This window comes from Nicotiana tabacum, chromosome 16, assembly GCF_000715075.1.
Source record: "Nicotiana tabacum cultivar K326 chromosome 16, ASM71507v2, whole genome shotgun sequence".
NCBI classification, from domain to species: domain Eukaryota; kingdom Viridiplantae; phylum Streptophyta; class Magnoliopsida; order Solanales; family Solanaceae; genus Nicotiana; species Nicotiana tabacum.
The window spans coordinates 77,770,440-77,793,322 of NC_134095.1; positions in this window are offsets into that span (position 1 = coordinate 77,770,440).

Genomic DNA, 22,883 nt, shown 5'->3' on the forward strand with positions numbered 1-22,883 from the left:
CTAGGTCGCCCACCAGTATAATGCGGGAATACATTTAAGTTCTAGGTCGCCCACCAGTATAATGCGGGAATACATTTCAGTTCTAGGTCGCCCACCAGTATAATGCGGGAATACATTTAAGTTCTAGGTCGCCCACCAGTATAATGCGGGAATACATTTCAGTTCTAGGTCGCCCACCAGTATAATGCGGGAATACATTTAAGTTCTAGGTCGCCCACCAGTATAATGCGGGAATACTTTTAAGTTCTAGGTCGCCCACCAGTATAATGCGGGAATACTTTAAGTTCTAGGTCGCCCACCAGTATAATGCGGGAATACTTTAAGTTCTAGGTCGCCCACCAGTATAATGCGGGAATACATTTAAGTTCTAGGTCGCCCACCAGTATAATGCGGGAATACATTTAAGTTCTAGGTCGCCCACCAGTATAATGCGGGAGTACATTTAAGTTCTAGGTCGCCCACCAGTATAATGCGGGAATACATTTAAGTTCTAGGTCGCCCACCAGTATAATGCGGGAATACATTTAAGTTCTAGGTCGCCCACCAGTATAATGCGGGAATACATTTAAGTTCTAGGTCGCCCACCAGTATAATGCGGGAATACATTTCAGTTCTAGGTCGCCCACCAGTATAATGCGGGAATACATTTAAGTTCTAGGTCGCCCACCAGTATAATGCGGGAATACATTTCAGTTCTAGGTCGCCCACCAGTATAATGCGGGAATACATTTAAGTTCTAGGTCGCCCACCAGTATAATGCGGGAATACTTTTATGTTCTAGGTCGCCCACCAGTATAATGCGGGAATACATTTAAGTTCTAGGTCGCCCACCAGTATAATGCGGGAATACATTTAAGTTCTAGGTCGCCCACCAGTATAATGCGGGAATACATTTAGCTCGAAATTTTGGAATCAGTAACCCCACCTGAAGACGGGAGGTTACAACAGAGAGCCCCAAGCAGGAAAAACAATAAAATCCCCAGCGCCAAGAAGCAGAAGGCTGCAAAAGCAAGCGCACATTCAAAAGGAAGAAGGAACACGTCTCAGAAGAAGCAGTTTAAGAACGCTATGGCATGCCCAACATAACAATTCTGATGAAAATCCATACCACTGAAGAAACCATTGAAAGATTTAAAGAAGAAAGCCATGTTCCCAGCAAATCAAGCAAAGTGATGAGAACTGACATTCAGAAAAGGTGAAGGACCAGCATCATCTCCAAGATCACAAAATAAAGGCATCAGAGGAAAGCGTTAGCCGACAAGAAAGCAAGACAACAAGAACAAGTTGGAGATAGATGAGATCTCATACTCTAGATTAACTTCTTGTTTTTCCTTTCAAGATCAATGTAACAAGGAGATCAGTGAGCGGTAGCATCCTACAGCAGCATGCAACAGAGCACAACAGCAGCAGGCACTACAGTCACACGGTAGTCCCAGCTACCAAAATTTCCCGAACTACATTGACCTGATTCCTGTTCAGTCCAGGATATGTAGGAAACCTCTGAAGCAAAGGTTCGGTCAAATCTTTTTCAAAAAATGCTTCACACGGAGTATTCGGACGGGCAAAAATCGCTCGCTTTTTCTTTGCGCGAAAACCCTTCGTGTCTTCGTGCAAAGAGGGGCAGCTGTAAGCACGTGATTTTTGCTTCACGAGCAATCACTCCAAAAGGAAAACAAAAAAATAAAAATAGTGACAAATGATTTCGCTGTACAAATTTTTCGATTTTTTTTTTCCGTGACATGTGTTATGAGTCGTTTGTAGGTCTGTCCATTTCGCATTTAGTCATTATCAAACAAAATATAAAAAGATATGTGTCGTTAAAAGAAAATTCAAAATATAAATATATATGCGTCGTTCGTTCTAGGTTGTGATTTAACTTACTTAAATACTTTTGTGATAATTATGTGGAAATGTTACAGTGTTGTTGATTTTAATTTCACTATTTTACTATTATCTCATTTTTGTTTAAAAGAAAAAAAAGTAAAAGAGTGAAGGAAAACCGGTTTGGGCCCAAAAGAAATGAAATAAAACAGGCCCAAACCAGCACTCAGACCCAGTCCAAGTCCAGGCCTGCCCAGGCACCTCCTGAAACGACACCGTTTCAGGCAAATCAATCTGAGTCGTCCGTCCAGGCCAATCCAACGGCTCAGGATCTCTTTCAGCAACCCATTTTTAAACCCGACCCAATAACCGGTCTGATCCAACCCTTCACTTAAACCAAACGACCCCGTTTAACTACCAAACAACCCCGTCTCATTTCTCATCCTCAGATCCAAGCCGTTGAGATCATCTGATCTAACGGCTCAGATCCAATCAGCCTCCCCATATATAAACTCGACCCTTCACCCCACGCCCCCTATCCGAACCCCCCCTCCCCCCCCTTCATCGTCCCCAAGCTCAAACACTGAAACCCCAAACCCTAGCAAGCCGCCCTAGTCTCCCTCGCCATTAAAGCCGGCGGCACGAACGCCGGTGACCACCTCCTGAACACCCTAAGACCCTCTCACTCTCCTGAACATGGATCTGTTACCCTCTTGCCTCGAATCACCTTCCTTCGTCTCGAATCTTCATTTGAAGATTTGAGTCGAACCCGGACCTATGCCAAACCACCCCATCTTCATACCAGACATTCCCCTGACCTTCCTCGTGACCAAACCAAACTTGGTTTGGTCCGAATCTACACACAACTCCTAAAAAATCAGATCTGGAGATCCGAAACCTAGAACACTAATAGCCTTGGAATCCGGCCGGTCTTAACAAAGGTTTGAGGTTTAATGGATCTTAACCAAGGTGTTCTCATGTGAGAACACCCTGGTTAAAATTTGTTCGGCCTCAAAAGGGTCAAAGCTAAGTCGGATTTGGACAGTTTGGTTTAAACTCTTTCAGTAAGTTTTCTTTCTCTTTGTTTTAGTTTTGATTGAATGGTTAGCATGCTTTGTTGTGCCTGTTTGTTATTGTGTGATATTTTCTTAATTTCTCCCGTCTCTGTCAAAGACCTTTTATTTGGTCGTTTGATTTTCTATGTGTGCTCTGATTATACTCTATGATATACATGTTCGTCAATTAGATTAGTCGTCAAAAGAGTTTAATTCATATAGGTTCCCAGTGTTGAACAAGGTTGTCTGAAGTTATCTGGGACTATATACGTGTTGTTTATATGAACGATTCACTGTTATGTGTTACGATTAATATAGTCGAGTCGATATATGTCCTCAATTAGTTTCAGTCGTTAATGGTAACAACTTGATTCGTGTTGTTTATTTCTGTTGTGATCGTATTTGAATCCCATTAGGAACTGAATTGAATTGCCAATTGAGCTTGTTCAAATTGAATTAAAGAACATCTAGGGGGAGGGTTATAATGGCAGCTCAGACTTGGATTTTAAAATACGATGCCATGTGCATTTGGTTTAGACAGTCTGGGCAGCATGTGTATGGTTAGCTTTAGGGAATTAAAATAATTGGACAGCATGTGCTGTCAGATTATATTCCTGCTGCCCATACTTTGGGTTAAATAAACAAGGGACTAGGACACTTTAACAAAAAAGAGAGAGGGGCTGACAGGGATTTCATGGGAGTTTTGTTATTTAAAATAAGTGAGTGGAAAAACAACGGGGAGGGGGAATTTTGAGTTGTCAAAACAGACTGTTAAAGTATTAAGGTTAGGCTATAAAAGAGGCAGACCTTCGATTAGAAGAGGGGAAATTTTTGGAGCCTTGAGGCTGGAATTTTTAGTCTTGAGAAAGGTTTTGCGAGTTTAAAGAAAAGACTGAAAACAGAAGAGAGTTTCAGTAAAACATTGTAACCAAACACTGTCTGAGAGCCATCTAAGAGTTCATATTGGTCAAGCTGTCTTGGCCAAGTTCTGTTTCTTTAGCACTGACTGATCTGTTTCTGTTTGTTGAATTGGTAGTGTTGCTGCATTGAATACTCTGTTATTGCTGTTTATTTCATCACTCTTTCCTGGGATTTGCTCGTTTGGTACACAACTATCTGTTGGTTCTTTTGTTCTGGGAAATACTGTTGGTTGTCTGTGGACTGTAGAAAACACTTGTGGTTGTTGGTTGTTGCTGTGTTGTTGCTGTGTGTCTGCTGCTGCTGTTGTTTGTGGCACACTACTCAACTGATTACTCCCTTTCTTCCTTTCCTTTCTATACCAGGTACACACCCAATACACTGTCAGATGTAGCTAGAAATTTGAGCATGAATGTAAATGAAAGACCTGAAGAATGTTTTTTTATATATATAGTTTATTACCTTAAATATCATGTAATGTAGAAAATTTTATGCTTGCTTTGGATGCTGGAGATAGCCTTCAGGCCTAATAACTGTCAATGAATGGTAGTTGAATGTTAGATTGTGTATATAGGATGGTGATAAGAGTATGCCCAAGGCAATAGGTTGTATCTCAGATTTAGTGCAATGGTGTAGTATAAGCATGTAATGTATGCCAAGCATGAAAATCGTACACTGTAAATTAATTTCTTTCCTTTCCAATAAATATTCCATATATAACTGTTAAAACCCTGTTTTTTTTTAGATAAAGAACACGGTTTACAATCTCAACCCCACAAGGGTCGAGCCCGGGTCAAAACAGACCCAGCAGGCTCGCATCGAACAAGCAGCGGCCCAGGTCTGGCCAATCATGCGTGGGCTGGATTTGGGCCCATGATTATTTGTTCGGCTGACTGTGCATGCAGCCTCGTTTCGGATTTTTAAGCATTTCTGAATGTTGTTACAAACAACTTGCAAGCATGTAATTAATTAGGACTATCTACTGTTTTCAATTGATAGGGACAAACACGACAAGAAACGTAGTTGCTATAGGATATCCTTTTAAAATAAGAACGAGATGAGCCTCGACGGAAATAAACGAAACGCGCAGATACGGGGCTCTTGTTAAATGTATAGTATCGAAGCGCTTAGTTCCAGGACAGGTTGTTTAGCAAATCTCACAACACTCCTAAAATAACAATACGTTAGACTCTTTAGGACGCGCCTTAATAAATCTTACCTTCTTAAACTCGGGTGCACATTGATGTGACCCAAATCCAAATCTCAACGGAGTCAAAGTGTGTTGACAACCACGGGTACATTGATTGTAACGCGGTTCGAGATACATTTTCACAACGTTGTAATTCTTGATAAACACAGTAAATGATAAAAGCGGTTAAAAGTTAAATTTTGCACATAAGTTCACACTTGTATAAAATCAGATAATCAAGCCGAATATAACAGTTGAGCGACCGTGCTAGAACCACGGAACTCGGGAATGCCTAACACCTTCTCCCGGGTTAACAGAATTCCTTATCCGGATTTCTGGTACGCAGACTGTAATATAGAGTCATTATTTTCCTCGATTCGGGAATTAAAATTGGTGACTTGGGACACCCTAAATCTCCCAAGTGGCGACTCTGAAATAAATAAATAAATCCCGTTTCGATTGTCCTTTAATTGGAAAAAACTCCCCTGCGCCCCCTCGGGTGCGGAAAAAGGAGGTGTGACACGTATTCCTAAACTTATGTATATTATCCTAATTTCATAAGTTACAGTATCCCCCCTTATCGGGACTTTATATTCAGTTAAGTATTGTTTTCTTTCAGTCAAGAGAGCAAGGGGTCTATATATATACAGTGTTATAGTATTTTCACCACCACCGAGCTATAATCGGTGGGTAGGCCCCTATTGGGCAATATATATATATATAGATATATAGTATTACAATATTTTCACCACCATCGAGCTATAATCAAAGGCAGGCCCCTATTAGGCAACCTCTGATCAGATGGTAAGTTATATACCAAGCCTACTATGGTCGAGCGCCTATGAGCGAGCCCAGAATGGCCAAGATACATAGACTAGTATGGCCGAGCACCTATGGGCGAGCCTACTATGGCAGAGTAGTTACACATACCGAGCCTTATAAGGACGGACAGCTATTTTACTTACTATATTGAGAGAGTTGAGTTAGTATCAGTAGGTAAGCATATCTTCAGATTATCTTTGACTCCTAATTACTTTCAGTTATTATATTATCAGTTCAGTTTTAGCTTTCAGTTATTCTGTTGCCTTACGTACTCGATACATTATTTCGTACTGACGTCCATTTTACTAGGATGCTGCATTTCATGCCTGCAGGTCCTAATTGACAGTTGGACAGCCCTCCCAGCAGATAGAGGCAAACATCAGCTTGGTGTCACGACCCCGGTTCGCCCTCCGAGAACCATCATGACGGCACCTAGTCCTTATGACTAGGTAAGCCTAAATTGCGGAAAATAAACCAATTTGTGGAAGTAAAACAATTTAAAACAGAATTAGAGTAATAAGATAGTGTTTAAAATTGCCACTCGGCATACACAATATTTAACTCTCATAAACCAATACATATCTCCAAGACCTAGAAACCCATGAATCACAAGCTAAGGATCACTACACAGTACTCTAACTCCAGAATATCTAACAAGGAAAAGAAATACAAAAGGACAAATGTTTAAAAGCTAGAATAGAAAGGGACTCCTCGATCTGCGGATGCGGTAGATATACCTCGAAGTCGCTAGAGCAGTCGCCTCGCCTCAAAGGTGATAGGACTGAGTCGCAGTACCTGAATCTGCACATGAAAAACATGTGCAGAAGGGGCATGAGTACACCACAGCGGTACTCAATAAGTGTCAAGCCTAACCTCAGTCGGGTAGTGACGAGGAAGGTCAGGGCCCTACTGAGGTTAAATAAAATATAAAGTTTGACAGCGTAGAATAGAAAAGTATAAATAAATACAGCGGTAAAAGTAACACAGGATATAAAAAGGGCAACAACAACTATTACAGAGACAAGGCAAAACGCGGAAAGAAATGTGACTTAGCACCAAAATAAAAACCGGGGATTTCCCAGGATACTGTCCTGTAGTCCCATATGTACATATCCAATGGATTTCCCGGGATCCCATCCCGTAGTGCAACTCATAGTGTGCGGGGATCTACCGGAATCCCGTTCCGTAGTCCCAAATGTAAATACCTAGTACTGGAGGAATCTACTGGGTGCATTCCCGTAGTTCCATATAACTGTGCGGGGGTATCTACCGGAATTCCATATCCGTAGTCCCAAAATAAACAAACAAGGGGGAGCTACCGGAGTCCCACATCTATAGTACCAAAATAAACAGACAAGGGGGAGCTACCGGAATCCCACATCCGTAGTCCCAAAATAAATACATAGTAGCAACAGGAAAATATACAGAAATGGCAAAATTTCATATTAAGGCAACAAATAATTCTAGCCTAGCATGCTGCACAGAATTCAGGTAGGCAGGTTGAGCAAATAAAGCAATTAAGTCACTTAGGCATGCTTTCCTAAGCTAACAACAGGCTTAATAGTGCAAGTAATAAAAACAGGAAAGGAAACATATTAGTGATTACTTAATGAAAACCGAATTTCCAACAATTAGCACAAGTACGCACTTGTCACCTCACGTACAAGGCATTTCAATTACCAAATATACCAATCCTAAGAGGAAGTTCCCCCACACAAGGTTAGACAAGCCACTTACCTCGAACCGGTTCAAAATCAAACCGAAGGCACGCTCTTGCCACGAGTACTTGACTCCAAATGGCCCAAATCTATTCAATTCAATTGCATAATGTAAATAACACTTCAAGTAATTGATTATACAAAGAAATTCTAAGCTAATTCGCGAAATTAGGTAAAATGACCAAAACGACCCTCGGTCCCACATCTCGGAATCGGGTAAAATTAATATTTTCAGAAAACTCGTACTCTCACGAGTCTATACATAACAAGAACACTAAAATCGGAGTTCAATTAACCCCTCAAATACCCATGTTAAGGTCTCTTAATCTCAAGCCCTAATTACCCATTTTTCCCAAATTTCTCACCACCAATTAGGTCTTTAATCACATATAAACGAGTTATGAAGTCAAAATATTACCTCCAAGTGATTCCCCTTAAATCCCTCTTCAATCCCCTTCAAAAAGCTTCAAAATCGCCCAAAAATTGTGGAAGATAACCCTAAAATCGCGGACCAAATGTCTATTTAAACATTCTTCCTAGGCATCAAATCCTTCTTCGCGAACGCGGTCAATGCATCGCGTTCGCGAAGCAAAAATTTACTTTGACTAAAATTCCTTCATCGCGATCGCGACGTCCCCTCCGCGAACGCGAAGGACAAATCAACCTCAACCTAGCCGCCCAACTTTCCTCTACGCGAATGCGGCATCACCTTGCGAACGCGATGCACAAGCCCCTAGCCCCTTCGCGAACACGGAGACTCCCTCGCGAACACGAAGGCTAAATCCTCAGCCTCACCTGCTAACCCTTCGCGAACACAAAGGCCTGCTCGTGAACGCGAAGGCCATTTTTTTGCAAAACCCAACAACAGTTTTCTGTAGTTTTTCACAACTTGAAATGGTCCGATTGACCACCTGAAACACACTCGAGGCCCCCGGGACCTCAACCAAACCTACCAACCAATCCTAAAATATCATTAAAACTTGTTTCAACCTTCGTAACGCTCAAAACAACATCAAAACACCTATTTTTCATCTTCAAGCCTAAGAATTCCAAAAACTCTAAAAATAAGCTTTCGATCAAAAGGTCTATCAAACCTCATCCGAATGACCGAAAATTTTGCACACACATCACATTAAACACTATGGAGCTACTCCAACTTCCGAAATTCCATTCCAAACCTTAGATCAAAATCTCACTATTGAACCAGAAACTTCAAAAATTCAACTTTCGGCATTTCAAGCCTAATTTAGCTACGGACTTCCAAAACACAATACGAACACACCCCTAAGCCCATAATCACCCAACGGAGCTAACGGAACCATCGGATTTCCATTCTGAGGCTATATTCACACCATTAAACCCCATATCTTCATACAAAAGAGTATTCTTAAGTCAATTGATGTATGCTCAGAATTGAGATCATCTTTAAGAGTACATAAAGTAAGTTAATCATATTACCTTGGAGATTAAAAATCTTTAAGATCATGGATAACAAGTACCAAGAGGTTTGAAAGTCTAAGAAGTTAAACAAATTAAAGAAAATAAGTATTGTCGAATGTCGACAAGTTGGGAATGTTATAACGTGTACTTTTGTGATAAGACTAGGGTGCTTAAAAAGATAAGGAGGTTATTTTATGATTTATTTTAGTCATATGATAGTCGTATGTTATGTTTTTGTGATGATCCGGCCAGTCGTCTCATGAGTTACCACTCCATTTCCCCTATTTCCGCTTTTTATTGCTTTGTTTATCAGTATTATGTGTTATCGGGTTGGTTGGGTTGGGTTCGGAAAGGTTTTGGCAAGGTTTGAGAAACTTAGTCTCTTTTAGTGAGTTTAAGTTGGAAAAAAGTCAACATGATATTGACTTATGTGAAATAGGGCTCGAATGTGCATTCTGATGGTTCAGATAGCTTTGGGAGATGATTTGGGACTTAGGAACGTGATCGGAATGGGTTTTGGAGGCCCGGAATGGATTTAGGCTTGAATTGGCAGAGTTGAAATTTTGGCATTTTCTGGTTGATAGATGAGATTTTGATATAGGGGTCGGAATGGAATTTTGGGAGTTGTCATAGGTCCGTTATGTCATTTGGGATGTGTGTGCAAAATTTCAGGTCATTCAGACGTGGTTTGATAGACTTTTTGATCAAAAGCAGAATTCGGAAGATTTTGGAATCTTAGGCTTGATTTCGATGTGATTTGGTTGATTCGATGTTGTTTGAGGTATTTTGAAGATTGGTACAAGTTTGAGTAGTGGTATATGATGTGTTTGTACTTTTGGTTGAGGTGTTGGAGGCCTTGGGGTGATTTCGGATGGTTGACGGAAGATTTGAATTGGGTTTGTGCAGCTGAAGCCTAAGACTGTTGTCATAACCGCATCTACGGTTGGGAGGCCGCAGGTGAAAGACAACCGCAGATGCGGCCAAGAGGGAGATCAGGTGGAGCCGCAGAAGCAGACTTATGAATGCATCTACGATGGCGCAGGTGCGGGAGAGTGACCGCAAGTGCGGTCCTGAGGATTTAAGTTATTTTCGCAGGTGCGTACCTGGGACCGCAGATGCGGGTCCGCAGGTACGGTTTTGCTGGGCCAGAAAGTATATAAAGTCCCCTTTTGCGATTTTTGAGTTGTTCTTCACCATTTCTATTCGGGTTTGAGCTTGGGGGAGCTATTTTGAAGAGTGATTCAAGGGATAATGTCTGGAGGTAAGATTTTTGAACCTAATAATCGATCCTATGGCATTATTTCACTTATTTGGCTTGAAATTAATGGAAATTAAGGGTTAAAAATTGGGGATTAGGGCTTGGTATTGGAGACCTTGACTTGAGGATTTGAGAGGCCATTTGTGGTTGGATTTTGGGACTTTTGATATGAATAAAATCGTGGGGAGATAAGGAGTCTATTGATGTACTTTTATCAAATTTCGAGACGTGGGCCCGGGGGTTGGGTTTTTGTTAATTTTGGGATTCGTGTTGTAATTTGATTTCTTTCAAGTGGGCTTTGCTCCCTTAGTATATTTTGATGGTTATGCACTGATTTTGGATAGATTTGGAGCATCCGGAGGCCGATTCGAGAGGCAAAGGCATCGCGGGCTAGAGTTTGGACCGGATTGAGGCGAGTAATGATTGTAAATGTTGTCCTGAGGGTATGAAACCCTGGACTTCACATCATTGTGACATGTTGAGGTGACGCACACGCTAGATGACGAGCATGGGATCATGCATCGTTGGGGACTATGACTTAGTCTGTCCTGAATGCCTGTTTTACTATGTATTTGATTGAAAACTGTTTGCTATCATCATATTTTTGGCTGAATGCCATATTTGGGCCTCATGCCAACTGTTTTGGACCTTAGGGGATTTTTACTACTATTTTCTCACTGTTTTGACTTTATACTTGTACTCAGTCATGCTATATTTTACTGTTTTTATAACTCAACTATGTTTACTCTGTTTTGACATCTTAAATGATATTTTGGGGATAAGAATCATATTTTACTATGCTCGAGTGGCTTTTAAAGATTTATGACTGAGTAGGGCCGAGGGCCTGTGTTGTGAGGATCATTATGGGATCGGGCTGCACGCCGCAGTAGTGTTGTACTGATTACGATAACGAGGTCGAGGGCCTGAGTTGTACGCCACAAGATGGCTTGATATGAGGTCGATAGCCTATTGATTATGCCACGAAATGGCTTGATATTGTGTTTGGGCTGTAAGGGGCCCCTCCCGGAGTCTGTACACCCCCAGTGAGCGCGGGTACCCAATGTGATATATGATATAGCCCGAGGGGCTAGTGTTGTTCCAGGTTATTGCTCGAGGGGCTGATTCTGTTGACCTTGTGCCCGAGGAGCGGATTTTAAGTGTTTATCTTTTCTCGCTGCTTTTCATTCACCTGTTTCACTGTTAAAAGATGTTTTAAAGAGGTATTTACTGAACTGAGGTGTTTTTTACAAGTTTTCACTATTTTGTTGCTTTGTATTGATTTTATACTGCCTCTTTATAGCATCTTGCTGTGTTTTACGTGCTTTCTTATCTCTCAACTGCTTTTACTTTTATTACTCACTGAGTCGAAGTGATCATATTACTCCATGCACAAGATGTTATAAAGAGGTGGCTTGATATGAGGTCGATAGCCTATTGATTATGCCACGAAATGGCTTGATATTGTGTTTGGGCTGTAAGGGGCCCCTCCCGGAGTCTGTACACCCCCAGTGAGCGCGGGTACCCAATATGATATGTGATATAGCCCGAAGGGCTAGTGTTGTTCCAGGTTATTGCTCGAGGGGCTGATTCTGTTGACCTTGTGCCCGAGGGGCGGATTTTAAGTGTTTATCTTTTCTCGCTGCTTTTCATTCACCTGTTTCACTTTTAAAAGATGTTTTAAAGAGGTATTTACTGAACTGAGGTGTTTTTTACAAGTTTTCACTGTTTTGTTGCTTTGTATTGATTTTATACTGCCTCTTTATAGCATCTTGTTGTGTTTTACGTGCTTTCTTATCTCCCAGTGTTGAACAAGGTTGTCTGAAGTTATCTGGGACTATATACGTGTTGTTTATATGAACGATTGATTGTTATGTGTTACGATTAATATAGTCGAGTCGATATATGTCCTCAATTAGTTTCAGTCGTTAATGGTAACAACTTGATTCGTGTTGTTTATTTCTGTTGTGATCGTATTTGAATCCCATTAGGAACTGAATTGAATTGCCAATTGAGCTTGTTCAAATTGAATTAAAGAACATCTAGGGGGAGGGTTATAATGGCAGCTCAGACTTGGATTTTAAAATACGATGCCATGTGCATTTGGTTTAGACAGTCTGGGCAGCATGTGTATGGTTAGCTTTAGGGAATTAAAATAATTGGACAGCATGTGCTGTCAGATTATATTCCTGCTGCCCATACTTTGGGTTAAATAAACAAGGGACTAGGACACTTTAACAAAAAAAAAGAGAGGGGCTGACAGGGATTTCATGGGAGTTTTGTTATTTAAAATAAGTGAGTGGAAAAACAACGGGGAGGGGGAATTTTGAGTTGTCAAAACAGACTGTTAAAGTATTAAGGTTAGGCTATAAAAGAGGCAGACCTTCGATTAGAAGAGGGGAAATTTTTGGAGCCTTGAGGCTGGAATTTTTAGTCTTGAGAAAGGTTTTGCGAGTTTAAAGAAAAAGACTGAAAACAGAAGAGAGTTTCAGTAAAACATTGTAACCAAACACTGTCTGAGAGCCATCTAAGAGTTCATATTGGTCAAGCTGTCTTGGCCAAGTTCTGTTTCTTTAGCACTGACTGAGCTGTTTCTGTTTGTTGAATTGGTAGTGTTGCTGCATTGAATACTCTGTTATTGCTGTTTATTTCATCACTCTTTCCTGGGATTTGCTCGTTTGGTACACAACTATCTGTTGGTTCTTTTGTTTTGGGAAATACTGCTGGTTGTCTGTGGACTGTAGAAAACACTTGTGGTTGTTGGTTGTTGCTGTGTTGTTGCTGTGTGTCTGCTGCTGCTGTTGTTTGTGGCACACTACTCAACTGATTACTCCCTTTCTTCCTTTCCTTTCTATACCAGGTACACACCCAATACACTGTCAGATGTAGCTGGAAATTTGAGCATGAATGTAAACGAAAGACCTGAAGAATGTTTTTTTATATATATAGTTTATTACCTTAAATATCATGTAATGTAGAAAATTTTATGCTTGCTTTGGATGCTGGAGATAGCCTTCAGGCCTAATAACTGTCAATGAATGGTAGTTGAATGTTAGATTGTGTATATAGGATGGTGATAAGAGTATGCCCAAGGCAATAGGTTGTATCTCAGATTTAGTGCAATGGTGTAGTATAAGCATGTAATGTATGCCAAGCATGAAAATCGTACACTGTAAATTAATTTCTTTCCTTTCCAATAAATATTCCATATATAACTGTTAAAACCCTATTTTTTTTAGATAAAGAACACGGTTTACAATCTCAACCCCACAAGGGTCGAGCCCGGGTCAAAACAGACCCAGCAGGCTCGCATCGAACAAGCAGCGGCCCAGGTCCGGCCAATCATGCGTGGGCTGGATTTGGGCCCATGATTATTTGTTCGGCTGACTGTGCATGCAGCCTCGTTTCGGATTTTTAAGCATTTCTGAATGTTGTTACAAACAACTTGCAAGCATGTAATTAATTAGGACTATCTACTGTTTTCAATTGATAGGGACAAACACGACAAGAAACGTAGTTGCTATAGGATATCCTTTTAAAATAAGAACGAGATGAGCCTCGACGGAAATAAACGAAACGCGCAGATACGGGGCTCTTGTTAAATGTATAGTATCGAAGCGCTTAGTTCCAGGACAGGTTGTTTAGCAAATCTCACAACACTCCTAAAATAACAATACGTTAGACTCTTTAGGACGCGCCTTAATAAATCTTACCTTCTTAAACTCGGGTGCACATTGATGTGACCCAAATCCAAATCTCAACGAAGTCAAAGTGTGTTGACAACCACGGGTACATTGATTGTAACGCGGTTCGAGATACATTTTCACAACGTTGTAATTCTTGATAAACACAGTAAATGATAAAAGCGGTTAAAAGTTAAATTTTGCACATAAGTTCACACTTGTATAAAATCAGATAATCAAGCCGAATATAACAGTTGAGCGACCGTGCTAGAACCACGGAACTCGGGAATGCCTAACACCTTCTCCCGGGTTAACAGAATTCCTTATCCGGATTTCTGGTACGCAGACTGTAATATAGAGTCATTATTTTCCTCGATTCGGGAATTAAAATTGGTGACTTGGGACACCCTAAATCTCCCAAGTGGCGACTCTGAAATAAATAAATAAATCCTGTTTCGATTGTCCTTTAATTGGAAAAAACTCCCCTGCGCCCCCTCGGGTGCGGAAAAAGGAGGTGTGACACGTATTCCTAAACTTATGTATATTATCCTAATTTCATAAGTTACAGTATCCCCCCTTATCGGGACTTTATATTCAGTTAAGTATTGTTTTCTTTCAGTCAAGAGAGCAAGGGGTCTATATATATACAGTGTTATAGTATTTTCACCACCACCGAGCTATAATCGGTGGGTAGGCCCCTATTGGGCAACCTCAGTATTACAATATTTTTACCACCATCGAGCTATAATCAAAGGCAGACCCCTATTAGGCAACCTCTGATCAGATGGTAAGTTATATACCAAGCCTACTATGGTCGAGCGCCTATGAGCGAGCCCAGAATGGCCAAGATACATAGACTAGTATGGCCGAGCACCTATGGGCGAGCCTACTATGGCAGAGTAGTTACACATACCGAGCCTTATAAGGACGGACAGCTATTTTACTTACTATATTGAGAGAGTTGAGTTAGTATCAGTAGGTAAGCATATCTTCAGATTATCTTTGACTCCTAATTACTTTCAGTTATTATATTATCAGTTCAGTTTTAGCTTTCAGTTATTCTGTTGCCTTACGTACTCGATACATTATTTCGTACTGACGTCCATTTTACTAGGATGCTGCATTTCATGCCTGCAGGTCCTAATTGACAGTTGGACAGCCCTCCCAGCAGATAGAGGCAAACATCAGCTTGGTGTCACGACCCCGGTTCGCCCTCCGAGAACCATCATGACGGCACCTAGTCCTTATGACTAGGTAAGCCTAAATTGCGGAAAATAAACCAATTTGTGGAAGTAAAACAATTTAAAACAGAATTAGAGTAATAAGATAGTGTTTAAAATTGCCACTCGGCATACACAATATTTAACTCTCATAAACCAATACATACTTCCAAGACCTAGAAACCCATGAATCACAAGCTAAGGATCACTACATAGTACTCTAACTCCAGAATATCTAACAAGGAAAAGAAATACAAAAGGACAAATGTTTAAAAGCTAGAATAGAAAGGGACTCCTCGATCTGCGGATGCGGTAGATATACCTCGAAGTCGCTAGAGCAGTCGCCTCGCCTCAAAGGTGATAGGACTGAGTCGCAGTACCTGAATCTGCACATGAAAAACATGTGCAGAAGGGGCATGAGTACACCACAGCGGTACTCAATAAGTGTCAAGCCTAACCTCAGTCGGGTAGTGACGAGGAAGGTCAGGGCCCTACTGAGGTTAAATAAAATATAAAGTTTGACAGCGTAGAATAGAAAAGTATAAATAAATACAGCGGTAAAAGTAACACAGGATATAAAAAGGGCAACAACAACTATTACAGAGACAAGGCAAAACGCGGAAAGAAATGTGACTTAGCACCAAAATAAAAACCGGGGATTTCCCAGGATACTGTCCTGTAGTCCCATATGTACATATCCAATGGATTTCCCGGGATCCCATCCCGTAGTGCAACTCATAGTGTGCGGGGATCTACCGGAATCCCGTTCCGTAGTCCCAAATGTAAATACCTAGTACTGGAGGAATCTACTGGGTGCATTCCCGTAGTTCCATATAACTGTGCGGGGGGATCTACCGGAATTCCATATCCGTAGTCCCAAAATAAACAAACAAGGGGGAGCTACCGGAGTCCCACATCTATAGTACCAAAATAAACAGACAAGGGGGAGCTACCGGAATCCCACATCCGTAGTCCCAAAATAAATACATAGTAGCAACAGGAAAATATACAGAAATGGCAAAATTTCATATTAAGGCAACAAATAATTCTAGCCTAGCATGCTGCACAGAATTCAGGTAGGCAGGTTGAGCAAATAAAGCAATTAAGTCACTTAGGCATGCTTTCCTAAGCTAACAACAGGCTTAATAGTGCAAGTAATAAAAACAGGAAAGGAAACATATTAGTGATTACTTAATGAAAACCGAATTTCCAACAATTAGCACAAGTACGCACTTGTCACCTCACGTACAAGGCATTTCAATTACCAAATATACCAATCCTAAGAGGAAGTTCCCCCACACAAGGTTAGACAAGCCACTTACCTCGAACCGGTTCAAAATCAAACCGAAGGCACGCTCTTGCCACGAGTACTCGACTCCAAATGGCCCAAATCTATTCAATTCAATTGCATAATGTAAATAACACTTCAAGTAATTGATTATACAAAGAAATTCTAAGCTAATTCGCGAAATTAGGTAAAATGACCAAAACGACCCTCGGTCCCACATCTCGGAATCGGGTAAAATTAATATTTTCAGAAAACTCGTACTCTCACGAGTCTATACATAACAAGAACACTAAAATCGGAGTTCAATTAACCCCTCAAATACCCATGTTAAGGTCTCTTAATCTCAAGCCCTAATTACCCATTTTTCCCAAATTTCTCACCACCAATTAGGTCTTTAATCACATATAAACGAGTTATGAAGTCAAAATATTACCTCCAAGTGATTCCCCTTAAATCCCTCTTCAATCCCCTTCAAAAAGCTTCAAAATCGCCCAAAAATTGTGGAAGATAACCCTAAAATCGCGGACCAAATGTCTATTTAAACATTCTTCCTAGGTATCAAATCCTTCTTCGCGAACGCGGTCAATGCCTCGCGTTCGCGAAGCAAAAATTTACTTTGACTAAAATTCCTTCATCGCGATCGCGACGTCCCCTCCGCGAACGCGAAGGACAAATCAACCTCAACCTAGCCGCCCAACTTTCCTCTACGCGAATGCGGCATCACCTTGCGAACGCGATGCACAAGCCCCTAGCCCCTTCGCGAACACGGAGACTCCCTCGCGAACACGAAGGCTAAATCCTCAGCCTCACCTGCTAACCCTTCGCGAACACAAAGGCCTGCTCGTGAACGCGAAGGCCATTTTTTTGCAAAACCCAACAACAGTTTTCTGTAGTTTTTCACAACTTGAAATGGTCCGATTGACCACCTGAAACACACTCGAGGCCCCCGGGACCTCAACCAAACCTACCAACCAATCCTAAAAATCATTAAAACTTGTTTCAACCTTCGTAACGCTCAAAACAACATCAAAACACCTATTTTTCATCGGATTCAAGCCTAAGAATTCCAAAAACTCTAAAAATAAGCTTTCGATCAAAAGGTCTATCAAACCTCATCCGAATGACCGAAAATTTTGCACACACATCACATTAAACAATATGGAGCTACTCCAACTTCCGAAATTCCATTCCAAACCTTAGATCAAAATCTCACTATTGAACCAGAAACTTCAAAAATTCAACTTTCGGCATTTCAAGCCTAATTTAGCTACGGACTTCCAAAACACAATACGAACACACCCCTAAGCCCAAAATCACCCAACGGAGCTAACGGAACCATCGGATTTCCATTCTGAGGCTATATTCACACCATTAAACCCCATATCTTCATACAAAAGAGTATTCTTAAGTCAATTGATGTATGCTCAGAATTGAGATCATCTTTAAGAGTACATAAAGTAAGTTAATCATATTACCTTGGAGATTAAAAATCTTTAAGATCATGGATAACAAGTACCAAGAGGGTTGAAAGTCTAAGAAGTTAAACAAATTAAAGAAAATAAGTATCGTCGAATGTCGACAAGTTGGGAATGTTATAACGTGTACTTTTGTGATAAGACTAGGGTGCTTAAAAAGATAAAGAGGTTATTTTATGATTTATTTTAGTCATATGATAGTCGTATGTTATGTTTTTGTGATGATCCGGCCAGTCGTCTCATGAGTTACCACTCCATTTCCCCTATTTCCGCTTTTTATTGCTTTGTTTATCAGTATTATGTGTTATCGGGTTGGTTGGGTTGGGTTCGGAAAGGTTTTGGCAAGGTTTGAGAAACTTAGTCTCTTTTAGTGAGTTTAAGTTGGAAAAAAGTCAACATGATATTGACTTATGTGAAATAGGGCTCGAATGTGCATTCTGATGGTTCAGATAGCTTTGGGAGATGATTTGGGACTTAGGAACGTGATCGGAATGGGTTTTGGAGGCCCGGAATGGATTTAGGCTTGAATTGGCAGAGTTGAAATTTTGGCATTTTCTGGTTGATAGATGAGATTTTGATATAGGGGTCGGAATGGAATTTTGGGAGTTGTCATAGGTCCGTTATGTCATTTGGGATGTGTGTGCAAAATTTCAGGTCATTCAGACGTGGTTTGATAGACTTTTTGATCAAAAGCAGAATTCGGAAGATTTTGGAATCTTAGGCTTGATTTCGATGTGATTTGGTTGATTCGATGTTGTTTGAGGTATTTTGAAGATTGGTACAAGTTTGAGTAGTGGTATATGATGTGTTTGTACTTTTGGTTGAGGTGTTGGAGGCCTTGGGGTGATTTCGGATGGTTGACGGAAGATTTGAATTGGGTTTGTGCAGCTGAAGCCTAAGACTGTTGTCATAACCGCATCTACGGTTGGGAGGCCGCAGGTGAAAGACAACCGCAGATGCGGCCAAGAGGGAGATCAGGTGGAGCCGCAGAAGCAGACTTATGAATGCATCTACGATGGCGCAGGTGCGGGAGAGTGACCGCAAGTGCGGTCCTGAGGATTTAAGTTATTTTCGCAGGTGCGTACCTGGGACCGCAGATGCGGGTCCGCAGGTACGGTTTTGCTGGGCCAGAAAGTATATAAAGTCCCCTTTTGCGATTTTTGAGTTGTTCTTCACCATTTCTATTCGAGTTTGAGCTTGGGGGAGCTATTTTGAAGAGTGATTCAAGGGATAATGTCTGGAGGTAAGATTTTTGAACCTAATAATCGATCCTATGGCATTATTTCACTTATTTGGCTTGAAATTAATGGAAATTAAGGGTTAAAAATTGGGGATTAGGGCTTGGTATTGGAGACCTTGACTTGAGGATTTGAGAGGCCATTTGTGGTTGGATTTTGGGACTTTTGATATGAATAAACTCGTGGGGAGATAAGGAGTCTATTGATGTACCTTTATCGAATTTCGAGACGTGGGCCCGGGGGTTGGGTTTTTGTTAATTTTGGGATTCGTGTTGTAATTTGATTTCTTTCAAGTGGGCTTTGCTCCCTTAGTATATTTTGATGGTTATGCACTGATTTTGGATAGATTTGGAGCATCCGGAGGCCGATTCGAGAGGCAAAGGCATCGCGGGCTAGAGTTTGGACCGGATTGAGGCGAGTAATGATTGTAAATGTTGTCCTCAGGGTATGAAACCCTGGACTTCACATCATTTGACATGTTGAGGTGACGCACACGCTAGATGACGAGCATGGGATCATGCATCGTTGGGGACTATGACTTAGTCTGTCCTGAATGCCTGTTTTACTATGTATTTGATTGAAAACTGTTTGCTATCATCATATTTTTGGCTGAATGCCATATTTGGGCCTCATGCCAACTGTTTTGGACCTTAGGGGATTTTTACTACTATTTTCTCACTGTTTTGACTTTATACTTGTACTCAGTCATGCTATATTTTACTGTTTTTATAACTCAACTATGTTTACTCTGTTTTGACATCTTAAATGATATTTTGGGGATAAGAATCATATTTTACTATGCTCGAGTGGCTTTTAAAGATTTTTGACTGAGTAGGGCCGAGGGCCTGTGTTGTGAGGATCATTATGGGATCGGGCTGCACGCCGCAGTAGTGTTGTACTGATTACGATAACGAGGTCGAGGGCCTGAGTTGTACGCCACAAGATGGCTTGATATGAGGTCGATAGCCTATTGATTATGCCACGAAATGGCTTGATATTGTGTTTGGGCTGTAAGGGGCCCCTCCCGGAGTCTGTACACCCCCAGTGAGCGCGGGTACCCAATGTGATATGTGATATAGCCCGAGGGGCTAGTGTTGTTCCAGGTTATTGCTTGAGGGGCTGATTCTGTTGACCTTGTGCCCGAGGGGCGGATTTTAAGTGTTTATCTTTTCTCGCTGCTTTTCATTCACCTGTTTCACTGTTAAAAGATGTTTTAAAGAGGTATTTACTGAACTGAGGTGTTTTTTACAAGTTTTCACTATTTTGTTGCTTTGTATTGATTTTATACTGCCTCTTTATAGCATCTTGCTGTGTTTTACGTGCTTTCTTATCTCTCAACTGCTTTTACTTTTATTACTCACTGAGTCGAAGTGATCATATTACTCCATGCACAAGATGCTATAAAGAGGTGGCTTGATATGAGGTCGATAGCCTATTGATTATGCCACGAAATGGCTTGATATTGTGTTTGGGCTGTAAGGGGCCCCTCCCGGAGTCTGTACACCCCCAGTGAGCGCGGGTACCCAATATGATATGTGATATAGCCCGAAGGGCTAGTGTTGTTCCAGGTTATTGCTCGAGGGGCTGATTCTGTTGACCTTGTGCCCGAGGGGCGGATTTTAAGTGTTTATCTTTTCTCGCTGCTTTTCATTCACCTGTTTCACTGTTAAAAGATGTTTTAAAGAGGTATTTACTGAACTGAGGTGTTTTTTTACATGTTTTCACTGTTTTGTTGCTTTGTATTGATTTTATACTGCCTCTTTATAGCATCTTGCTGTGTTTTACGTGCTTTCTTATCTCTCAACTGCTTTTACTTTTATTACTCACTAAGTCGAAGTGATCATATTACTCCATGCACCTTGTGTGCAGATACAGGAGCCTCGGGTCCTGCTAGCGGGGGTTGATTGCTTCCAGCGGGCTATTTGGAGTTCACTAGGTAGCTGCTCGGAGTTCGCAGCCCAGTGTTTCTCTCTCTTATCTTTATTTTCCCCTTGTACTAGATTCTGTAACAGACTATGTAGTACTCGTTTCTATACTCTTAGACTGATATTAGATGCTCATGACTGGTGACACTCCGATGTCGGGTTGTGTTGGTTTTTCCGCAAATTGTACTATTTCACTTTTATTTGGGATTATTAGCATGTTAATGACTTAAATGATGTTATTATAATTGTTAAAATAAATTGGGAGTTGTGTCGACTGGACTTGTCTTCACGAGGGGCGCCATCACGATCGAGTCCGAATTTAGGGTCGTGACAGTTTTAAGTCAAGCAAGTTCTGGAGCAAAAGTTGGCAAAGGTCATCATAAGTTACATTCATAAATATGCTGAAAATTAGGTCAACTGTAGATGCGATTTTCTCCCAATTTACTTCGAATTATGGGGTTATACCTACCAAATTAAAGATCTATGAGTCTAGTTTATAACTCATTAAACCTTTTGTTGATCAACTTCGGAGTAGAGAGATATTTGTGTTTTTGCAAGATTGCGCCAAGCCGCTCTCTATGGTACCCACAATGGCAGTTGAGATGTATTGATATATAAAATGCCTCAAACCCGTTTTAACTTATTATTTTTTAGTATCTTCAGATCCTAGACACTTAAAAATTCTCTCTCAAGGTTTTATCATGATACAAGACCCAAAGAAAGGGCAAACAACACAAATCAAGTGTTGGGAATCTCGTCGCGCTAGTAAGTTTCTTGTTTTTTTTGTTGTTGCTGATTTTTGGGTGGTTCCAACTCGTGTAGGAAGTTGTTTTAAGTGGTTTAAGTTCTGTAAAATACTTTACTAAGGTTTTTATATCAACCCTAGGTTATTTCAAGTCTTGCAAATGGATTACACCATATTTTAACATCAAAAATTAGTTCTAATAAAGAACAACACATCTTTGAGGTTGTGTTGTCATTGAGGATAGTTGTGAGCTGTGTTTGGCTAAAATTTCAAGTTATAGCTATTGGATAAGGTGAGTATAACAGACTACTAATCATGCTTAATCTTGTTTGTATGTTGGTTAAGTTGTTAGGATGATAAACTACAAGATAATACTTGGATTAGCTTAAGTCACTTCTATGGTGTTGTATTGCCATTGAGGGTTGTTGTAAGATAAATATAACTTGGATTTAGACTTGAAGCTACTTAGGAGGTATTTGTATTGTGTTCTTGCATGTGCTTAAGGTTATCTTGATGTTGAATAAGTTAAATGGATGGATTAGATATGAACTAGTGACTAAAGTTGCTAATTGAAGATAGTTGGAGTTATGGATTGTTTCCTTTGTTATAAATATATGGTATAAGGATGGAACCATTTATGAATGACTTCATTATCATGTTAATTATGATGTTAAGTTAATGTAAGAAGTCTATAAGGGGTGATAATAGGGTTGAAGGGTGCGGAAGGGATTCAATCTGAACTTGCCGCTCGTCGTGATATGTTGATGACTTGTTAATGAAATATTTTGTACCCTATTGTTGATGTTGTTCTTATTTTATTGCTCTGGTTATTGTTGTTCGTATATGGTATTGGAGTAGGCCCTTGTTACAAGGGAGATGCTGCCAAAATTGCTCTATACTAGCTTAAGTTACAGATTTAGCCTTTACTCGGCACTTATTTTGAATCTTCTTATGCTATGGTAGACTGAGTTGATTTGTTTGAAGAGTTGCTTGGAAGCTATTAAGGACTCAAAGAGGTTAAGGTATGTTAAGGCTAAACCTTTCCTTCGTTTTGGCATGATCCCATAACTACATGAGTTTGATAACGAGGC